Raw genomic sequence first — 8,732 nt, 5'->3', positions numbered from 1 at the left:
TATCATATTAATGCATATAAAATATCTAAAACAGATAATATCATAGCATGGAACAATAAAAAATTAGATACGTTGGAGACGTATCAAGCATCCCCAAGCTTAATTCCTACTCGTCCTACAGTAGGTAAATGATAAAAACAGAATTTTTGATGTGGAATGCTACCTAACATATTTATCCATGCAATTTTCTTCATTGTGGCATGAATATTCAGATCCATAACATTCAAAACAAAAGTTTAATATTGACATAAAAACAATAATACTTCAAGCATACTATTAAAGCAATCATGTCTTCTCAAAATAACATGGCCAAAGAAAGTAATCCCTACAAAATCATATAGTCTGGCTATGCTCCATCTTCATCACACAGAGTATTTTATCATGCACAACCCCGATGACAAGCCAAGCAATTGTTTTATACTTTTGATGTTCTCAAACTTTTTTGACTTTCATGCAATATGGATATAGCACTATATGTGGAATGGAATATGGTGGTTGTGGAGAAGACAAAAATAAGGAGATAGTTTCACATCAACTAGGCGTATCAACTGGCTATGGATATGTCCATCAATAGATATTAATGCGAGTGAGCAGGGATTTCCATGCAACGGATGCACTAGAGTTATAAGTGTATGGAAGCTCAAAAAGAACTAAGTGGGTGTGCATCGAACTCGCTTTCTCACGAAGTCCTAGGGCAAATTGAGGAAGCCCATCATTGGAATATACAAGCCAAGTTCTTATAACGAAAAATTCCCAAGTATATAAAAGTGAGAAAATAGGGGACTCTCTATCATGAATATCACGGTGCTACTTTGAAGAACAAGTTTGGAAAAAGGATAGTAACATTGTCCCTTCTCTCTTTTCTCTTTTTTTGTGGGCTTCTGCGGCCTCTTCTATTTTTTAAATAAAGTCCGGAGACTCATCCCAACTTGTAATGGAATCATAGCTTCCATCATCCTTTCCTCACATGGGACAATGCTCTAATAATGATGATCATCACATTTTTATTTACTTACAACTTGATACTAAAACAAAATATGACTCTATATGAATGCCCCCGGTGGTGTACAAGGGTGTGCAATGATCTAGCGTAGCAATATCACCAAAACATCAAGCTAGTTATGTTACGATCATGCAAAGCAATAAGACAATGATGGTGTGTGTCATAATAAAACATAATGGGCTGTTTTGAGGAAGGTATATGGTGGGTTTAATGCACCGGCGAGAATTATGTGGTACTAGAGAGGCTAGCAAAGGTGGAAGGGTGAGAGTGCGTATAATCCATGGACTCACCATTAGTCATAAAGAACGCACATACTTATTGCAAAAAAATTATTAGTCATCGAAACAAAGTACTACACACGTGCTCCTTGGGGGATAGATTGGTAGGAAAAGACCATCGCTCGTCCCCGATCGCCACTCATAAGGAAGACAATCAAAAAATAAATCATGATCCGACTTCATAACATAACAGTTCACCATACATGTATGCTACGGGTATCACAAACTTTAACACAAGTACTTCTACCAATCCACAATTACTCACTAGCATGACTTTAATATCACCAGCTTTATATCTCAAAACAATCATAAGGTAGCAAACTTCTCATAGTATTCAACACTCTTTATATGAAAGTTTTTATTATGTCCCTCTTGGATGCCCATCATATTAGGACTAAATACATAACCAAGGAAAATTACAATGTTGTTTAGAGACTCTCAAAATAATATAAGTGAAGCATGTGAGTTCAACAATTTCTATAAAATAAAGCCACCACCGTGCTCTAAAAGATATAAGTGAAGCACTAGAGCAAATTGCCTAGCTCAAAAGATATAAGTGAAGTACATAGAGTATTATAATAATTCATTATTCATGCGTGTCCCTCTCAAAAGGTGTGTATATCAAGGATGATTGTGGCAAACTAAAAAGCAAATAGTCATATCATACAAGACGCTCCAAGCAAAACACATATCATGTGGTGAATAAAAATATAGCCTCAAGTAAATTTACCGATAGACTAAGATGAAAGAGGGGATGCCCAAGCTTAGATGCTTGGTTTTCCTTGAATATTACATTGGGGTGCCTTGGGCATCCTCAAGCTTAGGCTCTTTACACTCCTTATTCTGATGTCCATCAAATCTTTACCCAAAACTTGAAAACTTCACAACACAAAACTCAACAAAAAACTCGTGAGATACGTTAGTTAAGAAAATAAATCACCACTTTTTGGTACTTTTGTGAACTCATTCTTTATTTATACGAGTAGAATGCCCGTGTGTTGCCACGGGCCAACAAATGAATTTGTAAAAAAGGCCCATTTTCCTCTCCACAAACGAGCACGTTGCATGAAATATTTAATCACAACAAAAATATGAACATCTTTTTTCTATCTATTCTTACAAACACCACACATCCCTCTAGTTGCTCGTTCCTGTTGAATTAACTTGTCATCAATCACCTTCTTTTTCCATAGATAATTAATCCTCTTAATTTATTGCCCCTTGACGCTTCCCGACACAACATCTAGATAACAAAAAACTACTCTACAGTTTTTAACTATCATGATCCTAACATATAAATAAAAATATTTGAACAAGAAATACAGGTCCCATAATAATGCTATACTCTCTAAATCCTACATCACATCTACACATGAGAAGCGGCAACCAAAACACACGTGAATAGCGGTGCCCCTGCCAGGAGCGGATGCATCTCCCCAGACCCATCATCTCCAACTTCCCTCCCTAATAATTCCAATTAGAAGAGAATGGGTCATGTAATTATAGTTTTAAGAATAAAGCTCTTGCCTGATAAACCATAAATCCACAAATCTCTCTCCCTCTCTCCCCTCCTTCCCTCTCTTCCTCTCTCCCTCCTCTCTCTCTGTCTCTCTCTCTCTCTCTCTCTCTCTCTCTGTCGCCCTTCCTCTCCCTCTTCTGTATCTTTGAAAAGGCAATCACGTACTGCGACGGTTGATACCCTATTCTATGTATGATTCACATGTAAAACGATTCTTAGCTATCGATGGAGGTGATAGTGCACTAAATTATTGTTTTTGTAAATAATGTTGAAGTTAAGGATGCATGTACTGTAGTGTCAATGTTTGTTTCTTCTTGCCTTAGACCGCGACAAAGATAAACCTTGACAACAGTGTTGGTTATCCCTAATGAAAATCGAAGGCGATAAAATTCAGAAGTTGATTTCCAACAGTAGGCCAAGCACCAATGATCAATTGATGCTATTGAACAGCTTGATCACCACCTCGACTTTGCTCCCACTAACTTTCCAAATGCACGAAGTTAGACAACGCTTAACTTTTGGTGTTTCTTAAGTTTGAAACAATAGCTTCTGCGTGTCAATTATGCAATTCCATCGGATGACAAGTAGACACATAAATTATACCAAATAAAAAGAAGCAAATCTAACTTGCCAACTCCAAAATAATTTCACTATTGACATTAAAAATATTTGATTCTACATTTTCATGCTCATAATCCATATACACATTTGGAAGGTCCCTCGAACAAATAAAAACAATCTCAATTCTCTTAAACCATAACCCTCTAGTAAAACAGATTCTATTGAAAAGGGGTGAGGTAGCTAAACCTTCAAATATGAACTTGTAATATGATGCTGATGAATAACGGCCCGAATGTCGGTACAACAAACCCTGGGTCTGTTGCCCAGACCGTGCACATGCCCGACATCGAGATTACATCATCCAAGACCAGATCAAGCACAAGAGATCAGTTCTTTGAAGAATCAGAGTGTAGATTAAGAAGACCAAGTCAAGTTAAAGAAGCTAGATACTGCTACCTCTTGAGCACTGTGTTGGATTTCCTTGAAGAGGAAAGGATGATGTAGCAAAGTAGTGTCAGTATTTCCCTCAGTTTTTGAGAACCAAGGTATCAATCAAGTAGGAGGTCATGCACGAAGTCCCTAGTACCTGCACAAATCAAATAACTCCTTGCAACCAATGCGATAAGGGGTTGTAAATCCCTTCATAGTCACTTACGAGAGTGAGATCTGATAGATATGATATGATAATATTTTTGGCATTTTTGTGATAAAGATGCAAAGTAAAATAAAAGAAAAATAAAAAAGCAAAGGAAATAACTAAGTATTGGAAGATTAATATGATGAAGATAGACCCGGGGGCCATAGGTTTCATTAGTGGCTTCTCTCAAGAGCATAAGTATTTTACGGTGGGTGAACGAATTACTGTTGAGCAATTGACAGAATTGAGCATAGTTATGAGAGTGTCTAGGTATGATCATGTATATAGGCATCACGTCCGAGACAAGTAGACCGACTCCTGCCTCCATCTACTACTATTACTCCACTCATCGACCGCTATCCAGCATGCATCTAGAGTATTAAGTTTAAGAAAACAAAGTAATGCCTTAAGCAAGATGACATGATGTAGAGGGATAAATTCATGCAATATGATAAAAAAACCATCTTGTTATCCTCGATGGCAACAATATAATATGTGCCTTGCCGCCCCTACTGTCACTGGGAAAGGACACCGCAAGATTGAACCCAAAGCTAAGAACTTCTCCCATTGCAAGAAAGATCAATCTAGTATGCCAAACCAAACTGATAATTTGAAGAGACTTGCAAAGATAACCAATCATACATAAAAGAATTCAGAGAAAATTGAAATATTGTTCATAGATAGTCTTGATCATAAACCCACAATTCATCGATCTCAACAAACACACCGTAAAAAGAAGATTACATCAAATAGATCTCCACAAGAGAGGGGGAGAACATTGTATTGAGATCAAAAAAGAGAGAAGAAGCCATCTATCTAATAACTATGGACCCGAAGGTCTGAGGTAAACTACTCACACTTCACCGGAGAGGCTATGGTGTTGATGTAGAAGCCCTCCGTGATGGATACCCCCTCCGGCGGAGCTCCGGAACAGGCCCCAAGATGGGATCTCGTGGATACAGGAAGTTACGGCGGTGGAATTAGGGTTTTGGCTCCGTATTTGATCGTTTGGGGGTACGTAGGTATATATAGGAGGAAGAAGTACATCGGTGGAGCAACAGGGGGCCCACGAGGGTGGAGGGTGAGCCTGGGGGGTAGGCGCACCCCCTACCTCGTGGCCTTCTCCTTTACTTCTTGATGTAGGGTCCAAGTCTCCTGGGTCTTATTCGTTGAGAAAATCACGTTCCTGAAGGTTTCATTCCGTTTGGACTCCGTTTGATATTCCTTTTCTTTGAAACCCTAAAATAGGGAAAAAAACAGCATCTGGGTTGGGCCTCCGGTTAATAGGTTAGTACCAAAAATAATGTAGCGACCCGACCTAAGATGGTCAGGTCTCTGTGCTTCAGTGTCATCCCTGGATCGGTAATGCTGACACACACAGGACTCGAAGGATTTATAACAGAGTAGCAATCACACACTTATTACATCGAATGTCTCAAGAGAGAACTCATTACAGTAATGCGGCTTAAGGCCATCTAATACGATAACAGCGGAAGGCTTGGAAGATAAAGTGAGTCCATCAACTCCAACGGCATAGCTGAGCTGCACGGCAACGACCTAACGAACCTTACCCCTCGTCTGAAAAGTCTGCAACATAATACGTTGCAGCCCGAAAACGGGTCAGCACATGGAATATGCTGGCAAAGTAACACAGTAGAGCAAGAACAGAATAATGCTATCACTACATGCATATTTGGCTGGTGGAAAGCTCTACGGTTACAGTTTTGCGAAAAGCCAATTTTTTCCTACAACAAAGGAATAGATTTTTAGTTTAACTATCATGGTGGTTGAACAATATTGAGAAGGTTCCTCCAACTCAATCCCAATTAAAGTGATTAACAATCCAACAATCTAACTTATAAAGGATGAAGGGGTAGGTAGTCACAACGAAGGCATCGAGCGCACGGTACCATGCGAGGGAAAAAAGCCCACCGTATCGCGCCGCGCGTGGGGGTGCAGCGCACCACGCGAAGGAAAAAAAACACCGTAGCACGCGAGGTAGAGAGCGGCGCCCCAATCCACAGCCCCGCACCCCTCGCTCCTCCCTCCCTCCCTCCCTCCCTCGTCCTCACCCGCCGCCGCTCCCTAACCCTAGCCCCAATCCACAGCCACGCGCCCCTCGCTCCTCCCTCCCTCGTCCTCACCCGCCACCGCTCCCTCCAACCACCTCCTCCTCCTTCCGATGGGTCGCCGGATCCGTCGGCCACCCCATGGACTTCGCCTGGAAAACGCGGGCTGGGAGAGAGAGCGCGGGCGGGTGGTAGAGGAGGGTGGCGGGTGCCGACGTCGCAGTCGAGGGGGAGCAGGGCCAGTCGGCCGGAGCTGGAGGCCGGCGCTAGAGGAAGGAGCGGCGAGGAGAGAGGCGCCGGCCATCGGGGACCTCCTAGCCCTCTTCTCCTTGTCACCATGGCAGGTGGAGCTCGAGCCATCGGTCAGCCTCCCCCTCCCCATGCGTAGGTACCCCCTGCTTCCCTCCTCCTTCCCTTGATTTATCTCTCTCTCCCCCACCCTATCTTCCCCCTTCCGTGTTGCCATGGCCCGTTGCTCCTTCGACCCCGGATCCCGGTGATGCTATCTCCTGTGCGCCGCCTCAATCCACCGCCCTCCCCCGCAGGCTCTTCCGCGCTGGCTTCCACGAGCTGGGTTGTTGCCTCCTCCCCTCCCGTGCACTATCTCAACTTTTCTCCACAAAAATGATGAAAGGCAGCGGCTCAATGCCTCCTTGGAACTCCACCCTGTTTAACTTCTTCCTCCTGATTCCTTCCACTCTAAATTAATTTAGGGTCTGGGTGTGTAGTTTTTATGGTGGGTGTGACGGATCTTGGGGAGGTGAGGAGGACAGAGGTGGGAGAAGGACCGCGAGTCTGGAGAATCTAGGCTGCACATATAAATCCTCTCCATCTTCCTCTCCCCTTTGACCCCTCCCCCCAGTTCTCCAGTAATCTGATTTTGATTTCTTCTGTTTTCGTAAGAACAATGTGTGCAGATCTGTAAAAGAAGAGAAGAGGAAGAATCCCAAGGAAGAGTTTGGTGAAGAAGAATAAGGTGAATTCACCTCTGTCTCAAGCAAAGTCACATTTGTTCCTGCAATTTGATGTTATGATTTATTTTATCCTTGTTTAGATTTGTTTACATGAATGCCAACTACTTTATTTTACTTATATTCCAGTGACTTTTCTCATTTGTTTTTTGTTCGTGATCTGCTCTGCTTGTTTTGGCTCCTTTTAATTGATGCATTATTTTTGTCTATTAATGTGTACCCAGGTGACTATGTGAGTTGCATTGACAGAATCCATGTATTAAGCTGGGGCATTTTTGGCAGCTGCAGCAACCTGACAATTCATTTGTTCTCATACAAGGTAATTTACTTCCCCCCTTTATGTATCATGGATGGATATATGTGCTGGTTGGTTGTCATTACTGAAGCAAGAATTGTTGATGATGACTACCTTCGAGCAGGTTTTTATTGGTTTTTCTTTCTCCATTTTTTGTATGATGTATGGATGTTGTAGGATAAATGTGAATTAACAATACAACAGCTTCCAGAAGTATTTTGCAACTTCAGAAATCCAGAATTATGGTTCTGATGTTAATGACCAGGATGATGCGATAGCCTCTTTTGATTCGTATCTATTTTTTCGATGCTTGAAAGATATACTTGCATCACTTGACTGGAATAATCTAACTTGCGTTTCTCTTTTTTTTCATTTCCAGAGAATAATCTAACTTGCGTTTCTCTTTTTTTTCATTTCCAGAGTACTTTGCTGCTAGCATAATTGTGGTCCATTTTCTACTATACTTTTCCTTGATCTATATACATGATTGTCAATTTCCAACTTCTTAGTTACAGAAAAAACAAACAAAATTCAGTTTAGATTTGTCTGCTGTAGGCATTAAAAGATTCATCAGAGCCATCATTCTGAACATTGTTTAAAATGACACCCTATTGCCGTTGGTGCCAAGAACTTGTGATTTATGGCTTATGTCAATTCCATCTTTATAGATGCTTGTGAAGTACATGGGGAAGGCGCGCATGGTTGATGATTATGTTCTGGATTGGAGGCCGAAGCAAACTCCGTCAGGTTTCAGGTGCACGCCCTCTGTCTCTGTTTCCGTCTCTGTAGCTAAACTTGAGAATTGTACACTTTGGTATATAAAGTTAATCGCTGAGTTTACATGCAGTTATGAAAGTTAGAGCATATACATGCTTGATTTTACTTCCTTTAATACAGGGCATTCTATAATTACTAAGAACTGATTAGTTGAAGTGTGCCTCCCTATTTTGTCCAGATAATTACTTCAGGTTAGGCGGGAGAAATAAAAAGGGTAACCATAGATATATGGTGTAGCATCATGAGGTTCAGGTTCCTGCTGTTGATCAAACGTTGCTTCGGTCGAGGTGGGTTATGCTTGATTATGTTCTTTGTATTTTTGTTCATGGCCTACACTGGTGTTATCATCTATTCTGTTTCAAAAATTTCAATGGCTTAGTTTCATGTCCCAGTACCACTTGAAGTACAACTAAGTACCTTCTGACAGGGCAATAATGTATGTATTTACCTATGGTTATTGTTCCCTATAAGAAACATGATCATCTCACCTTGGTTTCCCCTGTATCTGACTTGGGACAGTTTTATGTGAGATTTGTTTTGCATTTTCTGTGTGTGTGGATGCTTAAGCTTAAGCTTTTGTTATTTGGTTCAGTTAGAGATTAAAGAAGACTGAAATTGAGTC

General features: G+C 41.1%; 1 long non-coding RNA gene across 1 annotated transcript; it reads left to right on the top strand.

Moving 5' to 3' along the window:
* Positions 1-6,528: 6,528 nt before the first annotated feature.
* LOC119300659 lies at positions 6,529-8,732 on the top strand. The gene is made up of 4 exons (XR_005146549.1): positions 6,529-7,043; positions 7,263-7,357; positions 8,002-8,087; positions 8,289-8,732. It is a non-coding gene; the product is annotated as an uncharacterized LOC119300659 (long non-coding RNA).

This window comes from Triticum dicoccoides, chromosome 5A, assembly GCF_002162155.2.
Source record: "Triticum dicoccoides isolate Atlit2015 ecotype Zavitan chromosome 5A, WEW_v2.0, whole genome shotgun sequence".
Lineage (NCBI taxonomy): Eukaryota > Viridiplantae > Streptophyta > Magnoliopsida > Poales > Poaceae > Triticum > Triticum dicoccoides.
The sequence above is the reverse complement of the archived record's forward strand: the minus strand, read 5'-3'. Positions and strand labels throughout refer to the sequence as shown.